Source organism: Aquarana catesbeiana, linkage group LG08 (genome assembly GCF_042186555.1).
Source record: "Aquarana catesbeiana isolate 2022-GZ linkage group LG08, ASM4218655v1, whole genome shotgun sequence".
NCBI classification, from domain to species: domain Eukaryota; kingdom Metazoa; phylum Chordata; class Amphibia; order Anura; family Ranidae; genus Aquarana; species Aquarana catesbeiana.
In genome coordinates, this window is record NC_133331.1 from 12,742,992 (window position 1) to 12,753,030 (window position 10,039).

Sequence of the window (10,039 nt, forward strand, 5' to 3'; positions counted from 1 at the left end):
GGTGAGCTTGCTGTTGGGCTGCAAGGCTCTTTTGCAAAGCCGCATTTGCCTGCTGCTGATTTGCATTTGCTAGAGTCAGCTGTCTCAGTATCCTCCATGCTGGCCTTAAAAGAAAAAAACTGCCCGCATTCTCCACCAACTGTGAGGCGTTGACTCGCTGCACATAACAGATGTCACACTCCCCAGTCTACACAAACACAGAACTGGTTCCAGGGTGGAGCATCTCCCTAAGCATGCTGGGTTTTTTTTGTAGAGGTCTTAATGAGCCCACTTACTTCAGTTGGGCTCATTAACTCTTCCCCTGTAGGACTTCCAGCACTCCCTCTAGTGGTACAAGTCTGCATAAAGCCTGAATCTAGGGCAGGTATCTCCAAACTACGGCCCTCCAGCTGTTGCGGAACTTCACATCCCATGAGGCATTGCAAAACTCATTCATGCATTGCAAAACTCATTCACAGACATGACTGGGCATGATGGGAATTGTAGTTCCTGAACAACTGGAGGGCCGTAGTTTGAAGACCTCTGATCTAGGGCATACATATTTTCCATCCTGGATGCAACCAGGTGATTTTACCTGCTGTCACACCCCCCCCCCCCCCCCCCACTTCTTGTTTCAACCTTGGAGTTGTAACACAAGCAGCCAGGCACGCATGTACCCGAGGCAAAGCATCCACATTCCCCATTTTAACGCCAGGGCGATACTTAACTGTGATGTTGAATTCCTGTAGGGCCAGGAACCACCCATTTACCCTTCTATTGGTCTCCTTGTTTTGAGCCATCCACTTTAAAGGAGCGTGATCAGCAACCAGGTCAAAGTGCCTACCTAGTAGATAGTTGAGAGCTAAGCGAGAAATCCTGGACAGCCGCACTCAAAAGTAATCTTCAATCTTCATTTAAATGTGATCATAAAAATACACGCCACGGCATCACAAAGCAGGAAAGCTGACGCGTTTCACACTAGTCAGTGCTTAATCATGATTAAGCACTGACTACAGTGTGAAACGTGTCAGCTTTCCTGCTTTGTGATGCCGTGGCGTGTATTTTTATGATCATATTTGAATACAGATAGAAGATTACTTTTGAGTGCGGCTGTCCAGGATTTCTTGTTTACCTCTCAATTACCAGCATTGCCGGCACCTGTTACTTCCAGCATGGAGGAAATGTTTGTTCCTCACAGACCTCTTTCAGAGCGGTGATATTTTTCTCTCTCTACCTAGCAGATAGTACCGAAAGGAATCTAGAGCCCACTTCACCGCTGAACATTCCTTCTCAATCGTGGCGTAATTTACCTCATGGGACTTCAACTTCCTGCTGAGGCCTTTTTCGGCACTTTGTCTCTTATAAGAACGCAGGAAAGGTACTCACATTTTGATCCCCGTTGGAAATTTCAGCTGGTGTGAAGGTGGAAAATCGTTAAAAATATAAAGGATCGCAGGTTATTACGCATAGCACGGGTTAAAGTTACATTGAGCTCTTTTTTTCCTTGGACTTTGTCTTCACAGCATACTGTAATATAGTTCTTCCTGACAGTTGTTATCATTCAAACATGACTCTCGGTAGCCCCAACTAAACTCACTGGTTTGTTGCAGTGCATTATGGTAATTTAAGTTTTATCAACGCGTTTGGAAAATGTGTTGCCAAAATTAATGACTTAAAAAAAAATTCACATATTAACCTTGGTCCGTAAGCAGTTCCTTAACCAATACCCACGCGGTGCTCTTCCCCGTTCCAGACCTGGGACAACACTGCTCCTAACCCAACGTCTGATGCATCAGTTTGTAGAACAAAGTCCTTAGAGAAGTCTGGTGAGTACAACGCTGGCTGGCTACATAAGGCTGTTTTTAAGGACTGGAATGCTGCTTCAGCCTCTGGGGACCACTTAACCATGACAGACTCTTTTTCCCTTTTTTGTCAGGTTGGTGAGGGGCACAGCCTGGGAAGCAAAATGGGGAACGAATCTCTGATAATAGCCAGCGATTCCCAGAAAGGCTCTTGCTGTTGGGACGTGGCCAACTCTGTATGGCCTCGACTTTATTGACTTGGGGTTTTATCGGTAGTGTACCCCAGATATTTGGCCTCCTCCTGTCTAAAGGTACACTTCTTTGGATTGGCCGTAAACCCAGCTTCCCGGATAGAGTCTAATGTCGTGTACACACGACCGGACTTTTCGACAGCAAAGGTCCGACGGAACAAAAATGCCGGACAATTCGATCGTGTGTGTGGGCTTCATCGGACCTTTGCTGTTGAAAAATCAGACGGACTTTAGATTTGGAACATGTTTCAAACCTTTCCGACAGACTCGAGTCCGGTCGAAAAATCAGTTCGTCTGTATGCTAGTCCGCCGGCGCAAGGGCAGCTATTGGCTACTGGCTATGAACTTCCTTATTCTAGTCCGGTCGTACGTCATCACGTTTGAATCGGTCGGACTTTGGTGTGATTGTTTGTAGGCAAGTCCGTCGAAAGGTCCTTTGGAGTTCAGTCCGTGGCATACACGGCATAAGACTGCTTGCACTTTTGGCAGATGTGAGACCCAATCTGTGCTATGGATAATCATCCAGGTAAGCTGCAGCATACTTCTGATGGGGCCTCAGAATCTTGTCTGTTTTCCGCTGGAATGTTGCCGGTGCATTCTGTAACCCAAACGGCATTCTCTTATATTGGAACGCCCCATCTGGAGTTAAAAACGCAGTTTTCTCCTTGGCCGACTCTGCCAGGGGAGTTTGCCAATACCCTTTGGCAGTGGCGTTGCTAGGGGGTGGCTTTTGGGGCTATAGCCCCGAATCTGGCGTCCATAGCCCCGAATCTCTGCAGGGGTCTCCAAGAGGAGGGGAGGCTCTCTGGGGACCCTGATGTAAGTGGGGGGCTCTCTGGGGACCCTGATGTAAGCGGGAGGCTCTCTGGGGACACTGATTTAAGGGGGAGGCTTTCTTGGGACCATAATGTAAGTGGGGGGCTCTCTGGGGATATACACACACACGTATATTACTGTATATGCATGTGTATGCCCGCCCAAGCGTATGACTTTCTTTACTACGCTGCTATGGGCTCTAGCCCCAGATCTTTTGTAGACCTAGCAATGCCCCTGCCCTTTGGTGAGATCGAGAGTTGTCATGTATCGGGCTGTTCCCAGCCAGTCGATCAACTCATCTATACGTGGCATGGTGTAGGTGTCAAATTTTGTAACTTTATTCAATTGTCGAAAACAGTTACAAAACCGCCAGCTCCTATCAGGTTTGGGCACTAGTACAATAGGACTGGACCAGTCAGTCTGGGACTCCTCTATCACACCCAATTCCAGCATCCTTTGAACCTCCCCACGTATTGCCTCCCGTCGGGCCTCTGGTATTCTATAAGGTTTTAGTTTTACCCTTTCTCCTGGCGGGGTGATAATGTCATGTTCTACACCAGATGTTTCTCCCAGCTGCTCAGAGAAAATCTTTGTTGCAAAGTACAAACTCTTTAACCTCCTGTTGGGGTTTCGGTAAGGTGACTGCGATTCCAACCTCAGGAACTAAGCAATCAGACTGGGCCGGTGACAAAGTCTCTGCGACTAGGGATTCCCTATCCCACCAGGCTTTCAGCAGATTGACGTGATATACCTGTTCCGGCGTTCGCCTTCCTGGCTGCCTGACCCTGTAGTTCACCTCACTTACTTTTTCAATTATTTCGTATGGACCTTGCCATTTGGCCATGAATTTGCTTTCAACCGTAAGGACTAGCACCAATACCCTATCCCCCGGGGAAAAAGTACGGGTCTTGGCCCCACGGTTGTACACTCTCTGCTGTGCTAACTGCGCTTGGGCCAAATGTTCCTTTACGATTGGCGTTACCTGTGCAATTCTATCTTGCATCAGGGCGACCTGCTCAATCACACTCCTGTGGGGAGAACTCTCATTTTCCCAAGTTTCCCAAGATATCCAGCAGCTCTCTTGGGTGTCTCCCATAGAGTAACTCGAAGGGTAAGAAACCCGTAGAGGATTGGGGTACCTCCCTAATGGCAAACATCAAATAGGGTATTAGACAATCCCAATTCTTTCCATCTCTATCCACCACCTTCTTTAACATTTGTTTTAGGGTTTTGTTGAATCTTTCAACCAACCCATCTGTTCGGGGGTGATGTAGGTAATTGCGTCACTTTGAACAACTTGCATAGTTCCTTCATAACCCGGGACATAAAGGGTGTACCTTGGTCTGTAAGCAGTTCCTTACAAATACCCACGCAGTTAAAAAAAAAGAGAGAGCTCTTTGGCTATGGTTTTGGCCGAGGTATTTTGAAGAGGAATCACTTCTGGATAACGGGTGGCATAGTCCAATATAACCAAAATGTACTGGTGCCCCCTAGCGGACTTCATTATCGGACCTACCAAATCCATTGTGATCCTCTCAAAGGGGACCTCAATGATAGGAAGAGGTACCAGCGGCATGTGGCATAGCTGCCAACTTCTGACACACAGGGCAGGAGGAACAGAAATTTTCTGTTTCCTTCATGACCCCAGACCAATAGAATCTCTGCAATATTCTCTCTCTGGTTTTCTCTGTCCCCAGATGACCTCCAAGAATGTGCCCATGGGACAATTCTAACACCAACTTCCTGTAAGGTTTGGGCACCACAAGTTGCTCAGTGGTTTCTTCTGCCCTTTGAGCCACTCGATACAGCAGGTCCCTTTCCACAATGAAGTACGGGTAAGTGCAAGTCTTATCTGGGTTCGCCAACTATTTTCACCACATTTTCCCGAGCCTTTATTAGGGTGGGGTCTTTTAACTGTTCTGTGGCAAAATTTTCCCTGTGAACCTCGAGATCCGAAAACGCCACAGACAGCATGTTTTCGTCTGAGGATGTTGGCTCCTCCCCAGTTTCTCGAGTTTCCCCCGCCAATACCGACAAGGGAAATTCTGGAGAGTCCTCACAACTCTCGGAGGAATTCTGGTCATGACCTTCCTGGTCTATAGGGGCACCAGTGGGGGGCTCAGGACCATCCCAGAGTTCCCAGAACTTTGGAAAATCCCTTCCCACAATGGCATCATGTGGTAAGTGAGACACTAACCCCACCTGATTGAGAGAGGTTACCTTTGGGGGTCTCAAAAACCACTGTTGTCACAGGATACTCTCGAGTGTCCCCATGCACACAAATAACAACCACCTTGTTATTCCCAGAGACCTCTGTAGTAACTAATTCAGCTTTTATCAATGTCACCAGGCTACCTGAATCCAGCAACCCAACCACATTTCCACCATTAATACACATTTTACATAAATGTTTCTCAAGTCCCCAAATGGCAGTGCATGCAGCTGTCGCAAACAGCGACTGACGTCTGTCCCTTATAAATTCACATTGCATAGGTTCATCTACAACTGGGCAATATGTCCCTCTTGCCGGCAGCGCTAGCAAATAATCTTTTTCACTGCCTCTTGCGGCCTGGGCTTCAGACATTAAGTAGAACTCCCACCCTCTCCCTCTCTCCACCCTCACCCCTTGGAGTCATCTTACCCGCCACTGGGGATGGTCTGGTCTTAGGGTGGTAAGTCCGTGAGTCCCTAGAAGAGCCGGTCAGGTTCTCTGTAGCCAAGTACCTCTCAACCAGATCCACAAGCTTATCTGCAGTTTCTGGGTCTCCATGGCTTGCCCACTTTTGGATGGCAGTAGGAAGAGCTCTCTGGAAAACGATCCAAAACAACACGTTCCACAATGTTTGCAGTCAAAGTCTCTGGTTGCAGCCACTTCCTGCTCAGGTGAATGAGATCATACATTTGAGACCTGGGGGGGTTTTTCCAAGCCGGAAAGACCAGTTATGTACACGCTGAGCCCGGACGACCAGGGTGACACCCAGCCGTGCCAAAATTTTCTGTTTTTAGCAACACATAGTCTTTTGCTTGATTAGGCTCTAGGTCAGGGTTATGCAATTAGCGGACCTCCAGCTGTTGCAAAACTACAAGTCCCATCATGCCTCTGACCTTGGCTGTCATGCTTGTGGCTGTCAAGAGTCTTGCTATGCCTCATGGGCATAGCAACAGCTGGAGGTCCGCTAATTGCATATCCCTGCTCCAGGTCTTAACAAGCTTTCTGTGATTCCCCAGTTAACAGAGGGGCCACCAATCCAGCCCACTGCTCCTTAGGCCTTTTTTCCCTTTCATCAGTCCTTTCAAATGTGGTCAACAATACCTCCGGATCATCCTCTCCGGTCATTTTTGTCAGTAAACGGCTCACACCAAAGGACGCGGTATTAGTGGAACCACTTGCCTCACTGGTCTGCGGACGTTGCTGAATTAATGTGTCCATTTTGTTGTTGGAGACTCTGCTCTTGCTTCTGTAACAGGTCTATGAAGCGGGCCTCAGATTGCTGCTGGGCTTGTCGCTGAGCTTCCAGACTCTGCTGGTGAGCTTGCTGTTGGGCTGCAAGGCTCTTTTGCAAAACCGCATTTGTCTGCTGCTGATTTGCATTTGCTAGAGCCAGCTGTCTCAGTATCCTCCATGCTGGCCTTAAAAAAAAAAACAAAAAAAAAAAACTGCCCGCATTCTCCACCAACTGTGAGGGGGGTTAGCTCAGCAGCGGGTGTGTGTGTGTGACCCCCTCGATGGGTTCTCCACACAAAATCAGGCACAGCAGACAGCGTTGCAGGTGAAAAAAAACAAAAGTGCAGTTTATTTATACTATATGCAGTGAAAAATTTAACAGCAAAACAAAAAGAAACATGAAAAGAAATCCTGGTCAGCTTGACCGCTTACTACACACGTAGATTCCCTATTTAACAACTAGGTACAGCCTTGTGCTGCCCCAGTCCCTAGCTCCCTGTTTTTAGAAGTTTGCCACACAGGCGTTGACTCGCCGCACATAACAGATGTCACACTCCCCAGTCTACACAAACGCAGAACTGGTTCCAGGATGGAGAATCTCCCTAAGCATTCTGGGTTTTTTGTAGAGGTCTTAAAGTGGAGGGCCACCCTAAAATAAAAAAATTGCATGAAAAATCATAAAATAATAAAAAAAAAAAAACATTTGAAAAAAAAAAAAAAATTTTAAACTTACCTGAACCCTTGTTGCTAGGCAGTCTTCCCAATCTGCCTCTTCCTATTCCGCGGCGTGTCCTGCTCCTCAGTGAGCGGCCTCGTTGCCTTCTGGGAACTATGTGTGTTCCCAGAAAACCACGGGGCCATTCACAGAGCGCCGTGCCGCTCACGCGTGCGCAGTAGGAGACTGGCAGTGAAGCCGCAAGGCTCCACTGCCTGTTTCCCTTACTTTGGATGGCGGTGCCGGGACCCGAGAGCCGAGGGACGGGGCGGCTGACATCGCGGGCACCCAGGACAGGTAAGTCTACTTATTTAAAGTCAGCAGCTACAGTGTTTGTAGCTGCTGACTTTTTAAAAAAAAAAATTATCCTGGCCGGAATCCCGCTTTAATGAGCCCACTTACTTCAGTTCGGCTCGTTAACTTTTCCCCTGTAGGACTCCCAGCACTCCCTCTAGTGGTACAAGTCGGCATAAAGCCTGAATCTAGGGCATACATATTTTCCATCCTGGTGGTAACCAGGTGATTTTACCTGCCTGCTGTCAATATATATATATATATATATATATATATATATATATATATATATATATATATATATATATATATATATATAGTATCTGACAAAAGTGAGTACACTTTTTTTTTTTTTTGTAGATATTTTATTTTATCTTTTCATGTGACCCCTACAACCTCTGCAGCAATGCTGGCAGCACTCATACGTCTATTTCCCAAAGACAACCTCTGGATATGACGCTGAGCACCTGACCTCAACCTCTTTGGTGGACCATGGTAAGGCCTGTTCTGAGTGGAACCTGTCCTGTTATACTGCTGTATGGTCTTGGCCCCCGTGCTGCAGCTCAGTTTCAGGGTCTTGGCAATCTTCTTATAGCCTAGGCCATCTTTATGTAGAGCAACAATTCTGTTTTTCAGATCCTCAGAGAGTTCTTTGCCATGAGGTGCCATGTTTAACTTCCAGTGACCAGTATGAGAGAATGAGAGCGATAACACTAAATTTAACACACCTGCTCCCCATTCACACCTGAGACCTTGTAACACTAACGAGTCATATGACATCAGGGAGGAAAAATGGCTAATTGGGCCCAATTTGGACATTTTCACTTAGGGGTGTACTTACTTTTGTTGCCAGCGGTTTAGACATTAATGGCTGTGTGTTGAGTTATTTTGAGGGGACAGCAAATTTACACTGTTATACAAGCTGTACACTCACTACTTTACATTGTAGACAAGTGTCATTTCTTCAGTGTTGTCACATGAAAAGATAGAAGAAAAGATTTACAAAAATCTGAGGGGTGTACTTACTTTTGTGAGATACTGTATATATAATATATCGCTATGTGTTGTTGTTATTTTTTTATTCACACGAAAGTGGAGTTACCCTTTAACCTGTGCTGGAAGAATGACAGAGGCCGCCGCTGCCAACCTCATTCTGAAAAATGTTAATGCCTGGCTGTCTGGATTCATTGTTCTTTATATCACTAACCTAACATAAGCAAGTCAGAAATTCTAACCTGCAATACACTATATTATCAAAAGTATTGGGACGCCTGCCTTTACACGCACATGAATTTTAATGGCATCCCAGTCTTTGTCCCGTAGGGTTCAATATTGGGTTGGCCCCGCCCTTTGCAGCTATAACAGCTTCAACTTCAGAAGAAGGAGATGTAAAATGCAAGCGGAAGGTACCTGGGAGCCCGCTGTGTTTGCTTACAGACACAATTCTGGTTAATGATTGATTTCTCAAAGAAGGAACGCATTCCGAGCTCCACTGTCGGTATAGAAGTAGGGAAACTGCCAATGCAGATCTGTGAATAAATGTGTAAGCTCACGTGTCAGAGACAATTACCTTCAATGGTTCAATCTTGCCTCTCCTTCTATTGTACTCAGCCATATGCACTACTGTTTTTTTCCCCATATACATACATACACTAATATCAAAAGTATTGGGACACCTGCCTTTACACACACATGAACTTTAATGGCATCCCAGTCTTAGTCCGTAGGGTTCAATATTGGGTCGGCCCACCCTTTGCAGCTATAACAGCTTCAACTCTTCTGGGAAGGCCATCCACAAGGTTTAGGAGTGTGTCTATGGGAATGTTTGACCATTCTTCCAGAAGAGCATTTGTGAGGTCAGGCACTGATGTTGGACAAGAAGGCCTGGCTCGCAGTCTGCGCGCTAATTCATCCCAAAGGTGTTCTATCAGGTTGAGGTCAGGACTCTGTGCAGGCCAGTCAAGTTCCTCCACCCCAAACTCGCTCATCCATGTCTTTATGGACCTTGCTTTGTGCACTGGTACAAATCATTTGGTGGAGGGGGGATTATGGTGTGGGGGTTGTTTTTCAGGGGTTGGGTTTGGCCCTTTAGTTCCAGTGAAGGGAACTCTTAAGGCGTCAGCATACCAAGACATTTTGGACAATTTCATGCTCCCAACTTTGTGGGAACAGTTTGGAGATGGCCCCTTCCTGTTCCAACATGACTGCTCACCAGTGAAAGGTCCATAAATACATGGATGAGCGAGTTTGGGGTGGAGGAACTTGACTGGCCTGCACAGAGTCCTGACCTCCACCCCATAGAACACCTTTGGGATGAATAAGAGCGTAGACTGTGAGCCAGGCCTTCTCGTCCAACATCAGTGCCTGACCTCACAAATGCTCTTCTGAAAGAATGGTCAAACATTCCCATAGACACACTCCTAAACCTTGTGGATGGCCTTCCCAGGAGAGTTGAAGCTGTTATAGCTGCAAAGGGTGGACCAACTCAATATTGAACCCTACGGACTAAGACTGGGATGTCATTAAAGTTCATGTAAAGGCAGGTGTCCCAATACTTTTGGTATTCGTGTATGTATGTATATGGAACCCCCCCCCCCAGAAGTGCATATGGCTGAGTACCATAGGAGGAGAGGCAGCATTGAACCATGGAAGGTAATTGTCTCCGACACGTGAGCTTACACATTTGATCACAGATCTGCAGTGGCAGTTTCCATACTTCTATACCAGCAGTGGAGCT

General features: G+C 46.7%; 1 protein-coding gene across 7 annotated transcripts in view; it reads left to right on the forward strand.

Moving 5' to 3' along the window:
• Positions 1–10,039, forward strand: part of ZFYVE27 (zinc finger FYVE-type containing 27) — a 124,384-nt gene that overhangs the window by 20,058 nt on the left and 94,287 nt on the right. The window lies entirely within an intron of this gene.